Source organism: Chroicocephalus ridibundus, chromosome 20 (genome assembly GCF_963924245.1).
Source record: "Chroicocephalus ridibundus chromosome 20, bChrRid1.1, whole genome shotgun sequence".
In the NCBI taxonomy this organism is placed as follows: domain Eukaryota; kingdom Metazoa; phylum Chordata; class Aves; order Charadriiformes; family Laridae; genus Chroicocephalus; species Chroicocephalus ridibundus.
This window is the reverse complement of record NC_086303.1, coordinates 4,725,838-4,747,335: the sequence shown is the minus strand read 5'-3', so window position 1 is coordinate 4,747,335 and position 21,498 is coordinate 4,725,838. Positions and strand designations below refer to the sequence as shown.

Below are 21,498 nucleotides of genomic sequence, written 5' to 3'. Positions count from 1 at the left end.
ACCAGCTTGTACATGCCTTTTGCATTCCTCCAAAGCACAAAGCCAGCCCAGCTGGCTGCGCTCTCCTCCGTGCACAGAGTTTTCCAGGGCCTCAGGAGCATCTCAGTGCACGGAGGGTTTGGGCAAAGCAGAACAGACAAAGCCTGACATTAAATAGTAATGAAAAATGCCCAGCACAGTTTGTGGGAGGAAGACACTAATCACCTCCCCACGGAGTTTCACCTCCATCATCTCCATCTCCTCGCGCCCAGAGGCTGCAGGGCGCTCTAACGCCTCCTGCCACCGCCTTGGGGCTGCCTGCAGCGCAGGGCTGCGGGCAGACCCCTGGGGAAAAAATCCATGGGTGCTCTGGAATAACCTCCTTCCCACACCAGCTTGGATCCAAAGAAACCCCCAGCACAGCGCGAGGGAGCAGGAGGCTACAATCAGCTTACACCCAGATTACTGCAGAGCCGCCAACTCCTTTTTGAAAGAAAAAGCTTATTAGCGACCCAAGAAGTCAGGATAGCACTTTTACATCTTGCCCTAAAGCCCTCTGGATTAAGAGAGAAGCATCGTAATTAAATCAAAAGGTACATATGTTTCTGATGAAGGCTGATATTTACACCAGCGCCTCCCCCCTGCAGAGGAACAGGCTGTTTCCACCCAGGCACAGCAGCAGCGTTATTCAGCGCCGTCTCGGTGAGAAGCAGCCCCGAGAGCAGGAATTAAGGGGTTAGATGCCCACGTCATCCCTGCCTGACTCGGAAAAGAACGGAAAGCAAGAAAGTCGAAAGACACACTGCGATAATAGAGATCAAAACCCAACTAGCTCGCCCCAGGCACCATCCAGCCACGGCAGGATGAGGCAATGAAAGAGCAAAGGGAGGCGTGGGTGCCGGCGGCCGCTCTCAGCGCACCGCTGCGCAGCAGGACAGCCGCACGCGGACGGAGCCACAGGCCGGTCTCAGCCCCAAGGTGACGCACGCCGTGCCTTTGGGAAGCCCTCGGGACGCGCCGGTCAGCCCTCAAGCAGGACACAGCAGCGCTTTCCTGCCCATCCTCCTGCAAACGTCCCAACATCCGAGGCTTTTACAGAAAATCACCTCCGCCGCCCCCTCCTCACAAGTCACTCCGAAGGCAGAGAGCCGCCTACCTTTGCCTTTCCCATTTAAGACACGGTTTTTCCCCTTCAGCGCTCGGGTTAATGTTCTCCGTCTCCTCTATCCCAACCACACAGTGTCTCCCTGTGCCGGGGGGGATGCGCTAAGCCCTCGCAGAGCCGTGAGCCCCGCGGCTCCGCCAGCAGCCCCCAGCCCTGGAGCGGGTGCAACCAGGGACGAGCCCAGAAATCACCGAGCTGCTGCCCAAGACCCTTTCCCCATCCTCCCCCAGACACAGGGCTGGGTTATCTCCAGCCCACCCATCCCTGCGGGCCGGTGAAGGGGAGAAGGCACAATAGCTGTTATTAATAACTCCGACTTCTCTTCTCCCTTCCCTCCTTGCTCTTGCTGGACTCTCCCCCATGAATAATGCAGGAGCTGTGGTGCAGGACACTACCCACTCTGTCCCCTGCCGGTGCCCGAGACAGCGGGGAGCGGGTTCGAGTGCCAGCCAGGGCCTGTCCCCGTGTCCTGGGCGCCAGCGCTGCCGGTACGACGGGGTTTTGTTCCCAGATGCAGCTTCCTTTTGTTCCAGCCCCGCTGGCAGCGGCACCCGCGGTGGGGAGACAGACCCGTACATCACGGGGCGAAGCTGCCGAGGAGGCAGGGCAGGGATCTCACCCACGCCGGAGCCAGCCTGCAGGTGGAAACTTCCTAGCCAGGAGTTTTTAGGTATTTCACCTGTGTTTCAGCACAATTTTCCCCCCTCTCCAACAGCAGCATGTCCATTTTACAGCTATGGAAACTGAGGCAAAGAAGGTACGGAAGAGTGAGGAGTCACAGGGAGCCTCATTTGATTGCTCAGGTGCCAACTCTGCTGGTACCAAATGGATGCACAAGAGAGTGAATGAATTAAAGCACACACCCCCCCCCTTCGCCCTGCAGCCACAGTCCTGATATGCCCCAAACGCAGACTTCACCGACTCTGCAGAGAATGTTATTTATTGCAAAGTACAAGAAGCAGCCCGAGAAGTGCCAATCCCTCCAGTTTAAGCAAGAGAAGCCGAGGAGGATGCTGAGGGCACGCTTTGGACAGCACGGGCTTTTCTGCCCTTCTACCAGCCGGGGTGGGAAACAATGAAAATTCCCTTAGAGCTCCCAGGTCCTGCTCTTGCAATGCGGAAAGCACCGAGCACGCTGCAGAACCGAGCTCCAAACAACTCTCCGACCCTCCCTGCTCCCGAACACCAACCGTCCTTGAGACTCTGCGCCCGGTGCAAGACGTCCTGCCTCGAGCTGCTGCGCGCTGGGAGCACACGGTCTCCCCCCCAAAAACACCCACCGGACGGCGACGCACCCATCATCCACCACCCCAGCCACCTCGCAACACATGGGCAAGGCTTGAACACGGCGGAGCACAAGCTAATAGAGCAAAGCAGCTCCCGAACCCTCCTCCCAGACCCGCTTGGCTCCAGCCGTTCTGCTGAATCACTTACTGCATTGCCGGCGCGGCTGGCGGGACCTTCCCGAGCCCGGCGAGGCTCAACGCCCGAGACGCAGCGACCGGCAGCATCGGCTGCAGGTTTAACTCCCGGAGCATGGCAGCAAAGGCATTCAGAGCCAGGGAGAGGATAATTCCCTCCCAGCGGGTTTCAGCGCGGCCTGAACTGTCCTGCCCTGTGTAACAATTAACTGCAGCCCTAGGAGTTAAATGCTTTTCTGCCAACCAGACTGCAGCTGCCGGGAAAGCAGCGGTGTCCCCATGGCTGCTGGGGTGCAGGGGTGCCCGGGTGGGAAGCGGGGGGGCTCCCGGCGCGGGGGAGAGACAGACGCGTCTCAGCTCGCTCCCACGCGCCCACAGCGTGGGCTGAGCAGCCAGACGTGAACAGGTTTTCCTCATGGCGTCCCCCACGGTGCAGACAAGGTGACTCAGAGCACAGGGGAGGGTAAAAGAGAGGGCGAAGAAAAGGGTTGGGGGGAGCAGGAGGAGGGCAGGGAGCGGGGGGAGAAGGGAGCGAAGATGCCGGCAGGGTCCTGGAGCTGGGAGTGCGCGGTCGCGTCCAGCTCCGCAACCAGAGCCGAAGGGTGCAGCAAAGCCTGCACCACGCGGGCATTAGGTCCCGTACAGAGCCCGAGTCCCCAGCGCAGGGCACTTCTCCTCCTCCCAGTAACACCAGTATGGATGCACCGGTTCCCCCATCCTCGCAAAGGGCCTTTAACAGCACTGCGCTCGCAGCAAGGGAGAGCTCGCTGGCACGGCACGGGCCATGGCACGCCGGGGCTCTCCGAAGGATGCGGGACGGGGCAGGCAGGACAGCCTGTACAAGGACAGAGGGACACGGGGGATTTTTCCTTCTTGAACTGAGAAACGGCAAATGGCACTCCTCCCACAAATGCTTTCCACGGCCAAAACCCAGCTTATCCCGGAGCTGCTCGAGGCTGAGCAGCAGGGTGAGACCTCCTCGGGGTCCCTGGTCCCTCAGCCGTCCCCTCCACACGACTCCACGCTTTCCGATCCACGAGAAGGGCTGAAGTTATTCTGCATTCCAGCTCCAACATGAACAAAATCCCCAAAAGTCTGAATCTGAGACCCTTTTCAGGCTCACTCGCCCTCGTGGTACATCCCGTGTTTTACTATTTCTCCAATAGCGAAACACAGCTTTTAAAGAGCCAAGCACAAAACACCGGAGAGAGGTGATTAAATTAAAAAACGGGCAGAGTCTGCGTGTGTATCCCAGTTCCAGCGGTAATTAGGAAACAGATGGGGGAAGGAGGGGAGAGAGAGAGGAATCTTTGTTAGGTTAATTGTTTGAAGTCACTAAATGAAATATAGGTGGCCTGATTTCCCTGGAGGATCGTACACGAACTTAAGGATAGACTTTTGCAGGGGATAAAAGAGGGAGTTTCCCAGTGAAGGACAGCAGAAGATTACGACTAATCAGGCAAGAGCAGAAGTGATAAACCCAAGGAAAAAAAACAAAGCTCCCCTTTGTAGCTTCAAATGAGGAATCGACGAATCTGATCCACAACTTCATTACCATCTTATTAAAATGCTATTTCCATTTTCCTGATTAAACGGGTGGGAGTAGAGAAGTCTTTGTGGCCTTGGCTGCCCTCCAGGGAGGAGGTGCTTCAGTGCCGAGAGGTCTAAGCCCTGGGGACAGTTCGGGTGACACCTTTTTGAGCAAGCGCTTCAATTCTCTTGCTTCCCAAGGTGCCCTCCAAGGACGCACCTTCCTCCCAGCTCAGATATACCCAGAACCTGATATTTCGGAGCAAACACAGCAACATCTCCCTTGTTTTCTGGCTCCCGTCTCCCAAGTGTTTGGTATTAACGCTCACTGGATGTCGTATGCCAAGGGGTATGTTCTTATCTCCGCCAACAAGAGCACACAATCCCCCCCCCACCCCAGTGCTGCAAAACTTACCCTTTAGTAGCAATTACCATTCTAATAACTTTAAGCCTCAAACAACTGATCAGAAGGTTATTTGTGGCAGCTAATTTAATCACAAGCACAACGCACCTCAGCCGCCACAAACCCCCCCAAATCCTTCCCCCCCCTGCAAAGGGAACAGTAGCCACCACAAACTGCTTTCACTTCCACTCTGCTGTCTGTATGTCTCATTAACCCAGAGGAGCTGCCGAGATAATTACAGAGCCAGCCTTGCTGATCCGGATTATTGGGATTGGGCAATGCCCAACGGGCAAGCCAGCAAACCCAAACAGATTTCAAACCACTAGAAAATTGGGATTGGAAGGGAGAAGGATAAGGGATCCAATGCAACGGGACAATGAGAGCAGGACCAAGCCTCGGGTTTTGAAACCATAAGCCACACGCCTACCGACTGACTAGTTATTTCTCTCTGGTTTTCCCTGCATTCATTCAAGCAATGCCTTCCTGCTATCTGGTGAAATTAAAACATGATCCAGCCTCTCGAAGAATACGCATTACAGAGATATAAGTAAGATCTGAGTTTAAAAACTTAATTGCTTTTAATCTGCAAAGAACTGCCTAATGCAGGTCTTCAGCTGAACCATGGTATCAAAGAGACTAAAGGCGATGCGGGGCTACAGTTGAGAACGGGGAGCAGAGCAGAGGGCTGTGGAAGCCATGCTTCCATGCCATGGGGTGGCTCAGCCCGCTCCGTCACCACTGAGGTGGGGGATGAGGCTGACGGGCCACATCTGGAGGGGACACAACAGCAGCCGCTGCAAAAGGCCAGCTATAATGGCACGTTCTCGCTGCCGGCCGTGCTGCTCGCCCTAGACCCTCCGCCTTTCACACTGCCTTAGGGGTTTAGCATGGCAGAACTGCTCCTCCTGCCAAGGATGCCAGACTTCACAGCGCCCAGAGACACAAAACCTCGCCAGATGCCCTGAATTGTTAGGTCTGGTGATGCCATTGCGCCCAGCCTGGTGAGGCCACAGCATCCTCCCTTCCCCCCGCGGGAGCGGAGGGGGTTTGGCTCCGTCTGCCATCCCTCCACGGGCTGCGGAGGCTGCAGCGTCTGGGTGGCATCTCCCAGTGACACCCCCAGGACATTACGCTGACCCTGGAGAGCGAGCCACCAAACCTTTGTGGATAATCCTCGCTCCCGACCTCTACAACGCAGCGTATTCCCACGGGACGCGCTGATGCACAGCGCACGTTAGCACCATCATCCTCACGGCACAAAAGCAGCCGGAGAGATCTGCTCCCCGCACGGCTCCAGACAGCAGCAGGGCGCTGCCAGCACTGCAGTCATGAAAAATTTCCCATCGTATAGCGGACGCTGTCTGCTCGGTGACGGACGGCCCAGACAGCGCGTTACAGAGGTGCGGAGGACGAGACGCAAAGCCTGGCAGGAGGCGACGGCCTCAGCCATGCCACTGAAAGCAGTGGCAGGTGGTCGGAAGCGGGGCTGGTTGCCAGCAAAAATCCATCCCTGCTCAAAGATGAATGAAATCACTGGGGATTAACTCAGGCCAATATCTCTATTGCTTTAAGTTGGGGACAGCACAAGCTGCAGGCCTGGGAGATAGGGAATAATGAGGATGAATAAAGGCTCCCCAGGGAAGATGAGCCATGTTCTCTTTTCAGGACCCTTGAAATCCCATTGATTGCTTACAGGCTTACACCGAGCAGGAAGAGCCCACTGGAGCTGGTTCTTCTTTCCCCCCAGAGAAGCCCCGAGAGGCCTTTAGAACTGGTCATGTTTCAGAGATAATTAGCTGCTGGGGAGGGGATGGGATGAGTTTTTCCATGGGGTGGGGACCCACAAGCCAGCAGTGATGGCAGGGAAAGTCCTGAGCTCCTTTTGCAGCTCGGGCTTGGTGCTTTATCAGGGACTAAACATGCCCAGGGCAGCAGCTAGGAAACTACTCGAACTTAGCATAAAGCTGTTTATTAAAGAAGACGCCCTTCATGTTCCTTGAAATGGCAGCACGCAAGAGCGAACATAGTGCTGCCTTCTGATTGATTAGCCCTGCAAACCTCCCGCATGGTCCCACAGCGTGAGTCTGACAATCCCACAAAGTTTCTGGCCAGAACAAACCAACCCCGTTCCTCTTCTGCCTCTGTCCCGAAGGGAACTGCGGAGGAAGAGCAGTTGGTTTCTTCTGCGGTTGGTGCTTGGTGCAGTTTCTGAGCGTTGCTGTCCTGTTTGCTGCCCCTTTTTATGGGGGGAGGCAGGATTTCACACAAGCTGTTGGCCGCGCAGACAGCGGGACGTGTTGCTGTCAGGCAGGATCACTTTTCTTCATGCAAGCTTACAGACTGCCGTAACTCAGAGAAGGAAGCATGAGGAAGGGGTAGGAATATAGTGTGAAACCCAGGAATTCCCATCTTACCCATGGCTAAAGGCAAGTCATCTCCTCTCCTGCCTCAGCTCCTCGCCAGGAGGAAGATGCCTTTTATCTGCCTGATTAACACTTGAGGCTGGATTCTAAAAACCCTCCAGAAGTCCCAATTAACAGCTTAGTACATCTTTAACTTGCTCTTGACGCATTGCTACTCTGCCACCAGGATCCCAGCTGTAGCTGTATTCTCATTTCAATTATCTTTTCTAGCTTAGAAACTCTTCACACCAAAAACCCCTGTCCACATCCCACATCCACCCCCCGGCTCCCATCCCGATGCTCAGCTGCAGGGCAGGACCCTCTGGGTCCTTTGCACCCAAAAAGCACCTGAGAATGGGATTTCGGCCACTGGCCACAGCCCAGATGTGCACAGAGATGCCAAGGATGCGGTCAGAGCAGCAGGATGAAGCCCAGGCTGTACTGGGAGTGCTCAGGTCCATCCTGCTCCATCCAGCAGCGGTGGTCCCCGCTGCTCCCTCCCTCCATCCACGGGAGCCACAGCTGCTGGCACGGGGCTATAATTAACCACGAGCACACTCTGATGGCAACGCAACTCCAAAAGCCCTCTAGAGCCCAATGCTGAAGACGACTATGGATTTGTCACAGATTACAATTCAGAAATAGAAAGACGGTGGCACACATCGCTCTGCGCGGCGCGGGGTCCCTCAGCACCGGGACAATTAGGATTTTAGTCAGGTGTCGGGTCCACTCGCCCGAGACCAGGACTGTGTTATCTCCTCCGCAGCCTCTCCCACCGCAGGATGGTGGGGAAAGGCTCATCGCAGCCCGGGCCGGACCCCAGCCCTCCCACCAACCCCACGTGGCAGCTGGCCACCGCTGCCCACCCCATCGCGGGAGGTAATTGCGCTGCGGGGCTCCATCTGCCTTCCCGCATCTCAGCATCTGTTCAGAATCAATACCAGGAGAGTCGCCAGCGCAGCCCAACAAACCCCTTTTTACTGGACAATAGGCAGCATCAGGCAGAAACTGCATTTCCATTGTAGAGAAGCATTTTTTTCTTTTGCTTTCTGGCATGTAACTTCCATGGCTGCGCACGTACCGCATCCCTGCTGCTTGCCTGCTCTGTTTGATTTTGAAAGAGCTCCTCCCGATTGAGAGCCAGGATTTATTGCAAATTGATTGACGTATGTTGACTTGAGCCAGGCAAAGGCAGTGATTCAAAGCATTCAACAGCCCACAGAATAAATATTTCCTGCTCGCCCAGGGCCTCAAGGATTCTTGACATGAGAAAACATGTACCAGTTCCCACAACATGGACAATCCTCCTTACCCACCTAAGGGGAAACTGAGGCAGCGTATCTAAAGGGCTGGTTCAGGGTCACAGCCTGCTGGTAGCAGAGCTGGGATTAGAATAAGGACTTCTGGTTTTGTCCTATGGAATATTTTCAATCCCTATTTAGCTGTGGTTTAGGGAACAATCCTGCAGTAACAGAGGATGGAACCAGACCTTGAAATGTGGAGAAAGCAAAGCAAAAAACTTTCAGAAATCCTCTTTTCAGTTGCTTTGTCTTCAAGGCCGTGACCACAAGAAGGTTGAACGAGGTGCCTGCGGTTGGCTCAGCGCTCTCACCCTGCAGCCCCGTCACTCCGCACAGGGCTGCTCCATCAAGAGCAGTCACGAAGGCAAAATCCTCCCCTGCATCGAGCTGGGGACGATGAGTCTCATGGGGCGTCGCTGCCAGGGATGGCTGGGAGGTTGGGAAGGGCCACAAATACCGAGGGACCCTGACCTCCCTGCTCAGGGCCAGCAGCTCCAAGGGTTTCCAGAGCACCAGCTCAAGTCCCTCCTGGATGTCTGAGCACAGAGCTGGGACTTGTGCTTTAAAACCACCCCCTTCCCTTCCCACAGCGCTGCTCCGAGGCTGTGCGCGGAGTTTGGCACTGCAGTGAAGCGAGGAGCGGTGCACAGAGGAGGTCTGATTTTGAGGGATTAGGAGGAACTGAAAGTTTTGCTGCTCTCCTGCCGGTTGATCCACCTCATGCTGGAGCCTGGCCCTCGTACGCCCACAGCCAGCTGCAGGGCAGGGAGGGCAGCGCTCGTCCCCGACAAGCCACCCCCGGCGTGACTACACACACTAATGCAGAGCACTTCCCAGCCTCCAAGCCTTAAGTAGGCAGCATTAGCTCCACGGACACTCTCTGCCACCGCAGGCGGTCCAGAGCCATCCTTAAGTCAAGTCAACCCACCCCTGCCTAAGCATGTCAGGGATTAGACACTGAAAAGTTCATTAGTGCCATTTCCCTACTTATCACAGGCTCAGGCTGGCGCAGGGGGGGCCGGTGTTGGCGTTACTCGCTGGTCAGCTGCGAGGCCACTGTCCCCGGCTGTGCTGAGTGGAAGTGACACGGTGCTGCTCACTCTGTGCTGCTGTGATGCGTGGCTGGAGCTGACACGGCGTGAGCGCTGTCTGCTTCACGCAGGAGGGTGATGCTAATCCCTGCCATGATACGGCCGCGCTGGGCAGCGCAGGTTAAACGCCCTCCCACGACAGCAACCTGCTGCGCCGCTTCCTACGGCGCGTACGCTGATGGGGACCAGAAACACAGCAAAGCGAGTTGCCTGGCACGGGGAGGCTGTCGAGGGGCCGGGGAGGTGGCTCCTCACCCTCCCCTGGATGGATCCCCTGGGATGTCCCCGTGCTCCTTTCCCAGCTCCTGCCTGCGGTCACACACCAGCCTTCTCCACAGGGGCTGAGTTTTGCCAAGGTACCCTCACATCTGGGATGATACCCTGCACCCACGCAGCACCCACGCCTGTAGGGTGCCAGCACAAGGCCAGAAACCCCACTCCACCTCCTCAGCTCAGGGAACATCAATTAAGTGGCCATTTCAAGAAAATAAAAGGGCTGAAAAGAAAGAGGGCTATTACCCCTTCTAGAGGTCTCTGTCATTCCTGTGAAACAACCTTTACTATGGGATCATATATCCCAACACTTCTTTGACCTTAAATTCATGTAGTTTCAAAAGCACCAGCTGTTACTCAGAGGACTGGCAGGAGAGCACAGAGCTTTTCAGCTATCTGTCAGCAGCAGAGTCAGCAAGTTGCAAAGGTGACACGATTTTCTTCCCATCCAAGGAATCTCAGGTTGTCCCCACGTCGCCAGCTCCCACCTTGACATCAGCAAACAGAAGCCTGTGTCACAAAGCCCACGTAACAGCAGCCCGGGTGGAGCCATCCCCACTGATGGCCCCTACAAGCAGCGCGCCAAGGAGGGTGTGGAGCCCAGGGCAGCCGCACACCCATCTCGCATCGTGGTATCTTATCACTTGTAGCAAGAGGAAAGCGCTTGCAAGACCTTCTCAGGCAGCTGATGTACTGCAAGCCCTTGCAGCCTGCAGGGCTGTCTCCTATTGTTTGTGGTGTTATTTTTTCTACGCCTGCAAAGCCTTTTTTTATTATTTAATTTTTTTCATGTAAACCAGTGGACTAATATCATATTCTAGCAAGAAAGACCACACCTAAGGTGAAGCAAACCAGGAGCTGGAGCTAGCAGAGATTTCTGACGACAAGGAAGGAGAAGATCCTTCCATGGTGCCAGGAGAGGGAAATGCCATTTAAACCCAGACGCTGCTCTGGCAAAGCCCAGATTGAGTGAAGACTAAATAAGAGCTGACAAGCTGACATTTGAAAATGCGATTAGCTGCCTTGTAGAGCCACCCTGTTATCTTATTGTTAATTATATGTTTGCTGAGTCTAGGAGGCAATACATTTATTTAAAATTCATTCTCAGGCTCTCCTGCTTTGACTAGTCCCTTCAACCAAGAGCTCCTGCCCTTCCCCCCCACCCCAACCCTACATCACAGGGTTACGGCGAGTTTGATTTCCACAAAGGGACCGTGCTGTTGGACATTATAAAACTGCCATTATAAACCTGCTCTTTGGGAAGCATCTAGAGCAGCAAGGGAATTCCCAAGATAAGAGGTGCTTGGGAACAACTGGGTGCCAAGGAGAGAGCTGAGACTCACTGGAGGGAGCCCCCATTTACGCCGTTCCAGGGAAGTGCCACCCCTCCCCAGAAGTGACAATCCCAGTCGCCCCACTGAATTTAACTAACCTGTTTCCGCAGCCTCTTGATCCAAGCTCTGCAGTCAGAGATGTATTTATTCTTACGTAAGTCCCTAACTCCTCTCTTAATTGTGATAAAGTTGTCTCTTAAATATATTAGCTTGCGTCATGGATCAGGGGCGTTTTAGGGACATAAACATAATTCACATTTGTTTGTCTTGCAAGGCAAGTTAGGGGGAAGCAAGAAGCATTACAGCTGAGCAAACAGAGCAATCTCCTGAGTAAAAAGCCTGCCAGGAACATTTAGAGCTCCGCAGGGCATCTCCTGGCACTCACAGGAACCAGTCCCACCTCCCTTCCAAAACCAAGGCTCTCTAGAAAGGTTGGTCTATTTGGAGAGGAAGGTTAGAGTCGCAAGGCAGACAAGGAAAGTGGAGTCCATGAAATACAACGTTAGAGAGAAGCCTGCTATACTGGGCTCAAGCCAGATTAGCCTCACAGCTGTCACCGTGGCCAGGAGAATTCAGACGAGGTCAACCAAAAATACATAGCTGTGGACCCAGCTGCTGATATTGCTGGCAAATAAAACCCTGCGGGCTTTGGCATCTGGATACCAGAGCTGTCAATAAGACATGTCAGGCTGTGATATGCAACGTAATATTTTGAAGGACACTTTTCCTGTACACATATTTGTCTTCTAATAAGTGCAGCCCGTCTATTTTGTATAAATTAATATATGTATGAATTAACCCTAACTTCAGATTTTCTGGGCATAAAGGAAGGAGCAGTTGGTTTCGACAGAAAGTTCAGTCTTAAGACATTTTACATTAGAATCCAAATTTACTCAGTATAGTGGAAGAAGGAAATAGGATTATCAATTTATTAAGTTGATTTGATCTGGTTTTCAAGAGGTTGTTCTTGGTGCATGCTCACATACACAGCTTCACCGCAGAGGGCATCAAATCCTACCTAGCCACACTCTTTTGAATTTGCAATGGGAGAAGTAAAAATAAAACAAGATTTCAGTCCCCAGACACACTGCAAGACTTGCAATTCAACTACAGACAGACTGCTGAAAATGACAGTGCCAAAACATGGTCTGGGGCATGCCAGACGTGTCATGAAAGGAGGGCTGGCCCGAGAGGAGCTTCAGGGGTCCCATGCATGCTGTCACACGTGCATGGCAACAAAGCGTCACTTTTCTCCTTCCCCCCTCCCTCCCACTTGCCTGCACACATCTGTGAACACGTCACAGGGACTCGAACAGAAGCCAATGAGCTTGCAACAAGCAGGCTTTGTTGCTGGGTCTGGTAGGAATCTGAAAGCAAGATTTCACGAATCCTGACACCATTTAAGTGACAGCAAGAAAGAGAGCTTTTTCTGTGCCCTTAACTCAATAAGGGTAGAGCTCAGCATACAGATGTGTCTTTATCAACTGCAGAGCCACGCTGTGCTGTTAGGCATATTAGTAACTCTCCCAGCTATCACAAACAGGGCTGTGTAATTAAATGCGAGGCGGCTGGTGGTACCATACCCTACTGTGGAACTGTTAAGAGCCTGTGGAACAAGATGCAAGCTGGCTCCAAGTACTAATAATCTAAATTGCTTGAGGAAGAGTGACATTTACCACCACTCACACACCAGAGCACAGGCAGCTCCTCATTAACTGAGCAGACTATGTGTAAAGCTTCCAGGAGCAAGTCAAGAGTCAGGGCTGGTCTTCACCTTTTCACTTTGTTGGGTGAGAAGGGAGTGCTGCAATTTCTTTGCCTCCCTCCTAGCCTCAGGCTATTGAACATCCAATAAAAGCTGTTGTGAATATCCAATAAAAACTGCTTCACAGTGATACGAGGATGGGTAGTCAATCTTTGTATATGGGAAAAGGTTCTCAAAGCGATGCAGAGAGGGAGCAGCTTGTTTTGTTTCCTGCTGGTGAAAACCCTTAAGGTAACAGGATCACAAAACAATTCTGTTTGGAAGGGACCACAGCAGGTCACCTAGTCCAACCATCAGCTGAAAGCAGGATCAGCTATAAGGTTGGGCCAGATTGTTCAGGGCTTTATCCAGACAGGTCTTTAAAACACCCATCCAACAAGGGTGGAGACCACCCAGCCCCTCTGGGTAACCTATGTTACTGCTGGACACCCATGCTAAGGGGGGAAGGGAGGTATCCCCTCCCCCCCATTCCCCCTCATCCTCTTGTTCCAACCTATGCGTGTTATCCCTTCTCCAGCAGGTCTCCAGCAGGCCAAGGGAGGTGATCCTGCCCCTCTGCTCTGCTCTCATGAGACCCCACCTGGAGTACTTCATCCAGTTTTGGAGCACTTCATCCAGTTCTGGAGCCCCCAACATCAGAAGGACATGGACCTGTTAGAGTGGATCCAGAGGAGGCCATGGAGATGCTGCGAGGTCTGGAGCCCCTCTGCTGTGAGGACAGGCTGAGAGAGTTGGGGGTGTTCAGCCTGGAGAATAGAAGGCTCCAGTGAGCCTTTCCAGTATCTTAAGCAGTATCTCTAGCAGCTTTCCAGTATCTTAAGGGGGCCTACAGGAAAGCTGGAGAGGGACTTTTTACAAGGGCGTATATGTTGGACATCAGGAAGAAATTTTTTACTCTGAGGGTAGTGAGACACTGGCCCAGGTTGCCCAGGGAAGTTGTAGATGCCCCATCCCTGGGAGTGTTCTGGGCTGGATGGGGCTTTGAGCAACCTGGTCTAGTAGGAGGTGTCCCTGCCCATGGCAGGGGGGCTGGAACAAGATGATCTTTAAGGTACATTCCAACCCAAATCATTCTGTGATTCTATGACAGAAGGAGCACCAGGGAGATCAACACCGCAGGACTAACGCGCAGGGTCTGCAGAGCCCCCTCGGTCGCGGGCCGGGCGGCGGTTCAGCACCCTGGAGAGCGGCCGGGCGCCCCGCGGCACGGCGACAGGGACACGCGGGGGCCGGGTCTGTCTCCCACCCGCGGACACTCCTTTCCTTATCATTCCCTGCCCCGTGGCGATTTTCATTCTTTCTTGCTAACGCCAAGTAAATCAACCTTTAAGCACCTTTCCTCATTGAAATTTGGGGATGGGATGCTCTCTCAGGCGCGCACCAACATCTACAGGTTTGTCTCTTCAGTAAATACACACCTTCCATGGGACGAAAAGCCTTTAAAAAGCGGGGAGTGAACGTCCTGCTTGTGCAGCAAACATATGCAGGACACCAAGTAAATTAAATCCAGAGCCTGAATGCTTGGTTCAAGAGCACTGCTCTCTGAGTAACGCCTAGAACACAGAAGCCACTTTTCCTCCTCAAAGAGACACTATTTAATATAAATGAAAAGCATGAGCAACAAGTCAGTGCCTTAGCTGGTCTCCTCATTTTTAACAGCTCTACATTTTCTTTTAAGTTTGAGCTTCTTGAGGTTACTGGGATAACTAGGAAAAGTAAACATTTCATAGCAGAAAGAGGATTTAACTGCATTTTCTGCAGATTCAAGGACTCATATTCACCTCACAGCTCACAATGCAACTGCCAGGCCTGCCCATCCGTGCCAGGGCATTTCAGGAGAAATATAGTATGCAGGCTGACACTGAGACAGTATCATGCTTGCTGTGACTTAGAATGTCTGCAGGAACCCATCAGTCCTCATGCCGGAATACAGCAAAATCTACTGTCAAGGAGGCATAAAACAGTAGAAAACCTGCCAGGAATTCAAATGAACCTCCAGGTTCACCTTGCACCAAGCCTCTGGGTTATGCTCCCTTTAACTAGCCATCTGTAAGGATCAACATTTGCTTCCAAAGGTGGGAAAGCAGCATCTAGGACAGCCCATGCTAGTATTTATCAGCTATTTCTATGTCATGCTTTGAACATGAGATTATTTGTTGCCTGTGACAAGGAACAGCACTGCCCATTGGAGCAGGGTCTGGCAGGAGGTGGGTCCACCCTGGACTGCACAGGCCTTTGCGTATGAAGCTGTTGGACCCTCTCAGATTCCACTGGAGTCACTGGGACTGGAAGGTGCTCAGTACCATACCAGATTGAACCTTGACTCTACCAAAAGCACCTTCTTTCCAGTGCCGATGCTCCTCTGGCAGCCTCAGAAGTCAGCAGCCTTCAGTTTAGACCTCAGAAGCAGAGGCAGAGTGATGCTAGCAAAGGATTTCCAGATGCTGCTTTTTGAAGCAAAGCCTCCATTCCCTATTCCCAAGGGCTGTACCCAGTCTTTTGTTCAGCTCTGCCCCCAGCCAGGGCAGGATGTTTTGCTCTCCTGTGCCCTTGGTCTGTTCTTTCTCAGCTGCATTCCTACAGTGAGAACAGGACGCGGTTAGTTATCACCGGCAGCAAGAGGATGGGGTGAGATCCAAAGGACACTGAGCTGAGGGGAGCTAAAGGCGCAAGGCAAAGACTTGTCCCTGCATAGCATCCTTGGGAACTTCTACCTGGTTTAGCCACGCAAAACCATCTCTATTTGTTCAGTTGTTAATCCTTTTCCTCCTATCTCATTAACTAGGAATGGTGATCCCTATAAGCAGGGCCGAGGTCTAAATCCTCTATTTTAATCCATAATAACACAGCATGGTTTCTTTCAGATCTGGATTAAAAAAAAAAAAAAGGGGGGGGGAGGGGGATTATTTAGCATAAAAACAACTTCTAGCAAGTTCATTCTGAGCTGGATCTCTAAAATTGGGCAACAATTATCCTCGACAGCAAAGGTAAAAGAAAGAATGAAGGGATGACCTGCTTCAGCAGGAGGAAAAAAAAGAAAAGAAAAAAAAAAAAAAGAAGACAGAGCAGAAGTCATCCAACAACATTTAAAATAAGGAAAATTATTTTTGAAAGGAGTTACCCACAGGGCAGGGAGACAAGCTAGACCTCTCTGACAAGATTTGCTAGAGCCTTTCAAAAACTGTAACTGAATACAATCCTTGGTTTGAGCTGCCTGCTCGGTTTTAAGATGCAAGGGAATATTTTGATAAGGGCAAATGAAACCCAAGGAACAACAAAGATTCAAAGGGGAAGTACCAGAGTTTAGGTTTCTTTCTCGGATTTTTTAAAAGTCTCCTCCCAGGCTTTGCTTTTATTCAAATTCAAGCAAAACCTGATTTTCTATAAGCAACTGTAATGGATTTAAATCCTCACAATTCAGCTGCATTCTTATTTCACCTAAACAGGCAGAGGTTCACAACTGTGCGGGAACCAGGGGATTTCACATCTCCCTGAAAGTCCTGTAACAATAGGTATGAAGCAGCTCTGCCTTGCCATTCAAGTTTATCTGCATATAAGGTTATGTGCTGATGAGATTTGAGATCCTGATGGTGCACAGACAACTAAATTAAAACCCCACAAAAGTCAACACACACACGCTACTTCTGTACAAAGAAGGAAGAAATTCAGCGACTCCTGCCAAAGGCTCACAGGTAACATCCGAACTGCAGATGTATCCTGGGAATCCGGCTGTTTGATTTCCCCAGATTTCTTACACAATCTCAAATGCAAACCCTTTGCTTGAGGGCTCCTCCTTACCAGGACACACCAAGAACAAGACGGACGCAACGCACTCTGAGGCTCTGAATAACCTGTACAACCTTTGCTCTGCCCAGGCGGGCTCCATTTCTAGAAACACTAACATTTATCCAGACCGTATTTTGTTAGAGAGACCCCATAACTACCACATTTCTGCTAAGTGGGGTTAAACAGAAGACAGGAATGGAGAGCGGATTCAGATCTGGCAAGGTCCTTGGTACCTATGAATAATTCACCCAGCGAGCCTTCTCCCAAGGACACCAGGTCACCCGACCAGGCCTGAAACAGAGCATCGGAAGTAAAAATCGTTTCAGTGGAAAGTTAAACTACTTTAAAAGCCATCTATTTACTGTTTCCCGTCAGCCTGACCCGAGCACCAACAAAGGTCCCTTTGCCTCCTGTCTACGTCCATTCTTCCCTTCCTCATGACCGCAGGCAGCGCCAACAGCTGCCTGGGTCTGCATTTACAGCTTTCCATTTCTATTCCCACTCAGTCCCCGCCACACAACATCGACACGTTACCGCTCACACCCGAGCTCAACCCCTTCCCCGCTCCCCACGCACGGGCTGCACCCGGCAGCTCGCCCACGAGACTCGGTGCCCTCCTTCCTCCAGCCACACGGAGACCTACACGCTCGCGCGAGTGGCCTCCTCGCAGGGTCTCAGACAGCTGGCAGGAACACAGATACGAAGAACGAGACTTCATTTCTTGCTGTTATTATTAAAGGCATTTGACCATCTTTGACGCTTGTGCACTGCAGAAAGCCTTTGCGGTGGCACTTTGCCAGCGGCAGCATCGATTTTATGCACAAGACCCACGAAGACAATTAGATCACGGCTAGGCAAATAATTCATTATGAATTAATACCATTGGAGAGCTTAGGATATTTTCCATTTAATCATTAGCTGGGAGAAGAGATGATTGGATTGACTGACTTAGTTTAAATCAGATCCCCAGCCACGGCCAAGGCAACACAACTCGGGAAACGCTGCGGCCTGCAGTAACCCCCAGCGAGACTTACGGAAGATGATGTTGGAGCTTTGTTATTACGAGAGCCGGCCCTAACACACAGCTTTAGCTCAAGCGAGACAAAGCCTGTCCCCAGGTCTCAACCCCTGTAAACAAAGTCCATTTTCAAATTTAACAACTTGAGCCCATCCTCGTTCAGCTGAGAAGACCTCCATGCATTATTTATGCTGTACTCACATTACAGCTACACAAAAAAAAAAAAAAGGAAAAGTCAGCAAGGGCCCGGCCTGAAGCTGTTAAATAGAAAGAATGCGATGCTGAATTCGAGCAGTTATCTTTCAAGGTAGGCCACGCAAAGAAGTTTTCTGGAAACAAAGCAGTCACGCTGAGGATCAATTTAGCTGTCTGCCCAAGGGTAGACATTTTACAGAAACACGGTCAACAATAAAGGAGTCAGCATCTCAATAAAAGTCACTGGATTCTTGCTTTTGTCCTCGGTATCTGACAGGAGCACCCCGGAAACACTGACAGCACCACAGTATCCATCTTAAAACCGTCAGGCATCTGGTCTGCATTTCAGTATTCCCAGTTTTCCTGCAATATACGTGTCCCCCTGCCCCTTCACATTGCCTCTCTCTCGAAAAGCAGACAGAAACATCCCTGTTTGACTTTCAGAAGTACTCCATAGCCCACACGCTATTCCAAGGACCCGACCTTGAAAAAGAATCTCAAAGACACTATTCAAAAGGGAAAAGAAAAACCTCTCCGAGCAGCAAGCCCCACATGCCTTTCCCAGTTTTTGAAGGGACAGGATTCTCAGGAGGAAACCGCCCTCCAACGCCCCATAACCCCCCCCCATCCCCGCAGTACCGTGTCCGGAGGCCTCACCAAGATGCAAGCGTGCGTCTTCCCTGTGCCCTCTCCTCCAAGGAGCAACTAAGGCCACGGGAGAAGATATTACGCTGTGCTCAGGCCACACCGTACCTCTCCCAGGCCCTCAGGACTCCCACCTCGGCCCCGGCCACGCACACGCCGCAGAGTTGCCTTCAGCCCCTGCAGCCCATTTCTGAGCGTTTCCCGGAGATGGGGAAGAGCCGAACCGCCTGTACAGCCGGGAGTACAAATGATTCAGCACTTTCCCCACCTCCAGAAGCCTGATCGATGGCAGGGAGCTGCTCTGCAGGCACAGCCGGAGCACGCAGATTGAAAATACGGCAGGCACTAACCGCTGCTCTCCGGCGAGGCCCGGCTCCGTCCAACGCAGCATCGCAACCCTGGTATTTTCAAAGGGGCCTCGCTGATGTATTTCGCCAGCCCAAGATGTTTCAGAGGGAGAACAGGGATCCAGCCCCGAAGAGAGGGACGGCGCGGGGTGCAGCCTGCCCGCAGAGCGAGCCTTCCTCCCCAGCAACGTTCGGGGACCGAAACATGCCCTGGCACACAAAGGTCCCTGCCCGGGCTGCGCTTCCCCTCCCGCACCCCGTCCCCCCGGACTGACACATCAGGATTTTACCACACGCATAGACACGATGTCATGACGTAAGAGCCAAAACCCCGTCACATGCCTGAACCCGGTACCCAGCTCGCCCCTGCATTCGGCTCCGGCCCGGCGGAGGGAAAAACCCGGGCGGGGGGGGGGGGACCCGCAGGCAGTGGGGTCCCAACCCCGCCATGCGGGTGCGGGGCCAATCCCGCCCCCCCGCAAGCCGTAGCCCCGGGGTTGCCGCGGCCGGACCGACCCGAGCATCCCCCCGGGAGGGGGTGACCGACCTTCCCCACCCCACACCTCCCCCCCCCCCCGGCCCCGCTTACCTGCTCGGGAGCGGCGGGGCTCGCCGCAGCCGGGGCTCGGTGCGCCGCACTGCGCGCTCCCGGGCGCGGCCGCGCCGCACTGCGCGCTCCCGGGCGGGCGGGCGAGCGCGCCCCGGGAGGAGGCAGGGAGGAAGGCAGAGTCTGGCGGGGACGGGGGTGTGTGTAAGGCAGGGGGGAGGGGTTCATTAGCAGCGCCGTTAATTAGCAGCTGCAGCCCCACAGCGCGCTGCCGGCCGGCACCGCCTCTACCCCCGCCTCCCCCCCCCAAAAAAAGTTCCCCGCGGGCAAGAAAAGCCCAAACCGGGATAACCGGCCCCGGCCTCTGAAGCTCATCGTGAGATTTTTCGGGCAGGAAAGGAGAAGGGTTTTCTGAGCGCTGGGAATCACCCAGACGAAGAGCTGCGGAGGAGCCCCGGGTTACAGCACGTCGCGCTGCGCCCCCAGAAGCGGGATCGCCCGTGGCAGGGGCGGGGGGGGGGGTCTTTGCCACGCAGGGTGTTGGTGCAGAGGAGCAGAAGTATCACAGTTTGGCCCTGGGCAGGGTGGCAGCTGGTGGCTCTCTGCAATCGGGCACTCTTCCCCCCACCGAGTGACCCAGCAGAGGCTTCTGTTAACATCACAGCCCAGACATCTCTTCAGTGACTTGGTTATCAGAAATGTCAGTTTAATTAAAGCCTCCCCCATCTCACAGCAAGATTTGCCGCTTCCCTCACCATACATTTGATTACGTTACAAATATTCTGCTGAGTTGTGAAACTTAAACTAATATAGACACTTTCTCTAGAAGCAACACACTGATCCTATTGATTTAGCATATCTTCTAGACAACAGCTATTGAACATGCTGATGCACACCATATATTCAAGCCATTTAGGGGTTTATCACAAGAAGTACTGAGGTCCCTGGCTTAGCCCAAAAGATACATTTACATGGGTTGCCATCCCATGAAAGTCAGTGAAGAATTCACGTGTCAGAAGTTACATGTGTGTCCTGCGGGGTCTACTGGACCACTAGAGAAGAGACCCTTCCTCAGGGGATCTGAAAAAGAAGCTGGAGACTGCAATTTTACTACTGAGTAAACCAGATTCAGAGAGCAGGTGCTGCAGGACAGCGATGGCCCAGCTGCTATAAATAAAGATAAATCAATTAAGAATAGCTGAGACAGTGCAGAACCCGGTGCGGAGCAGACCTCCAGCCACCCATCCTCACCTGCCAGGGTGCTGGTGAAAACGAAGGCAAAAGCCAAACCATACACAGGAGCAAAGAGGGATCAGCAACAAAGTGCAAAGAAATCAGGTGTCTAAAGGTGGGGACCTTTTCCTATGAGTGTCACCGAGGCACAGGCTGACCTCCCTTACCCTGGGGCTGCTCAGCACCCTTGGAAACATTAGACTTCATCAGGCTTTGCCATTTCTGCAGGGATCCCGTTGTACAGCTATATTTAGGGCAGGAGTATGTAAAGTCACTGTTCAAGAGCTCCCTCTTAACCAGTGTTGAGTGCTCCTCCAAGATGCTGATTACTGTTAGCTCCAGAGGGATCCGAGGGTACGCTGTACTTCACAAGAGCTGCTCAGTGCCTTGCAAAATCCTTGCAAAATTCACTCCTTGTTCCTGCATGTGTCTATCCCTTCTCTCCTGTTAGTGGTGTTGCTTGCCAACCAGCCTGCTGGGAAGGAACTGAAATACCCCTTCTTGGTTTTGGAAGTCTCTTTGCAGAGAATCCCATCTGGAGGAGGACACTGCCTACCTGCATCGCACAAATACCAATTTGCAATATACACTGCTGATCTGTTTGTGCTATGAACAAAAATTTGCTCACTCTTCTTTGTAGCTACCTCTGAGAGATGTACTGGAAGAAACGGTGAGCAGAGCTCTGATGAAAAGCTCGGAGACAGCTCAAGTATGCGTACGCAGCGGAAATGAAACTGAGACGTGTCTCCTCGTGTGCATCCCTGTCTAGAGGTAACCAAATCTGGTGCGGCAAGGATCAAAATGGTCAAAAGAAGCAGTTTGTTGCAAACCATTGGCAACTTGAGATGATGCATATAAGTGCAATGGAGATTGCACCCTGTACTTGCAAGATACATTTGTAAGAGGCGCTTGGTGTTTCCCAGCAAGCAGGCGGCTGAACTAGGAGGACATCCCATACCAACAGAGAGAGACATATGTGCGTTGGTTACAGAGCCAGAGCTTCCTGCAGGGCAGAGCCCAGGCATGGCAGGTGAGGGGCTGACTCCTGACACGGCAGCGGCAC

At 52.8% G+C, this 21,498-nt stretch overlaps 1 protein-coding gene across 24 annotated transcripts in view; it reads right to left on the bottom strand.

Annotated features, from left to right (window-relative positions):
• NFASC (neurofascin) overlaps window positions 1-19,384 on the bottom strand; it is a 100,497-nt gene extending 81,113 nt beyond the window's left edge. For 5 of the 24 annotated variants that reach the window (XM_063356734.1, XM_063356748.1, XM_063356739.1 and 2 more), the window contains exon 1: window positions 1,136-1,432. The gene's annotated coding sequence lies outside the window, so the exon portion shown is untranslated. Of the gene's footprint in view, window positions 1-1,135; window positions 1,435-2,578; window positions 2,598-18,416; window positions 18,439-18,658; window positions 18,886-19,244 lie in introns of those variants that run through there. The other 19 variants (XR_010073829.1, XM_063356745.1, XM_063356743.1 and 16 more) reach the window with 14 other exon arrangements.
• Window positions 19,385-21,498: the final 2,114 nt, after the last annotated feature.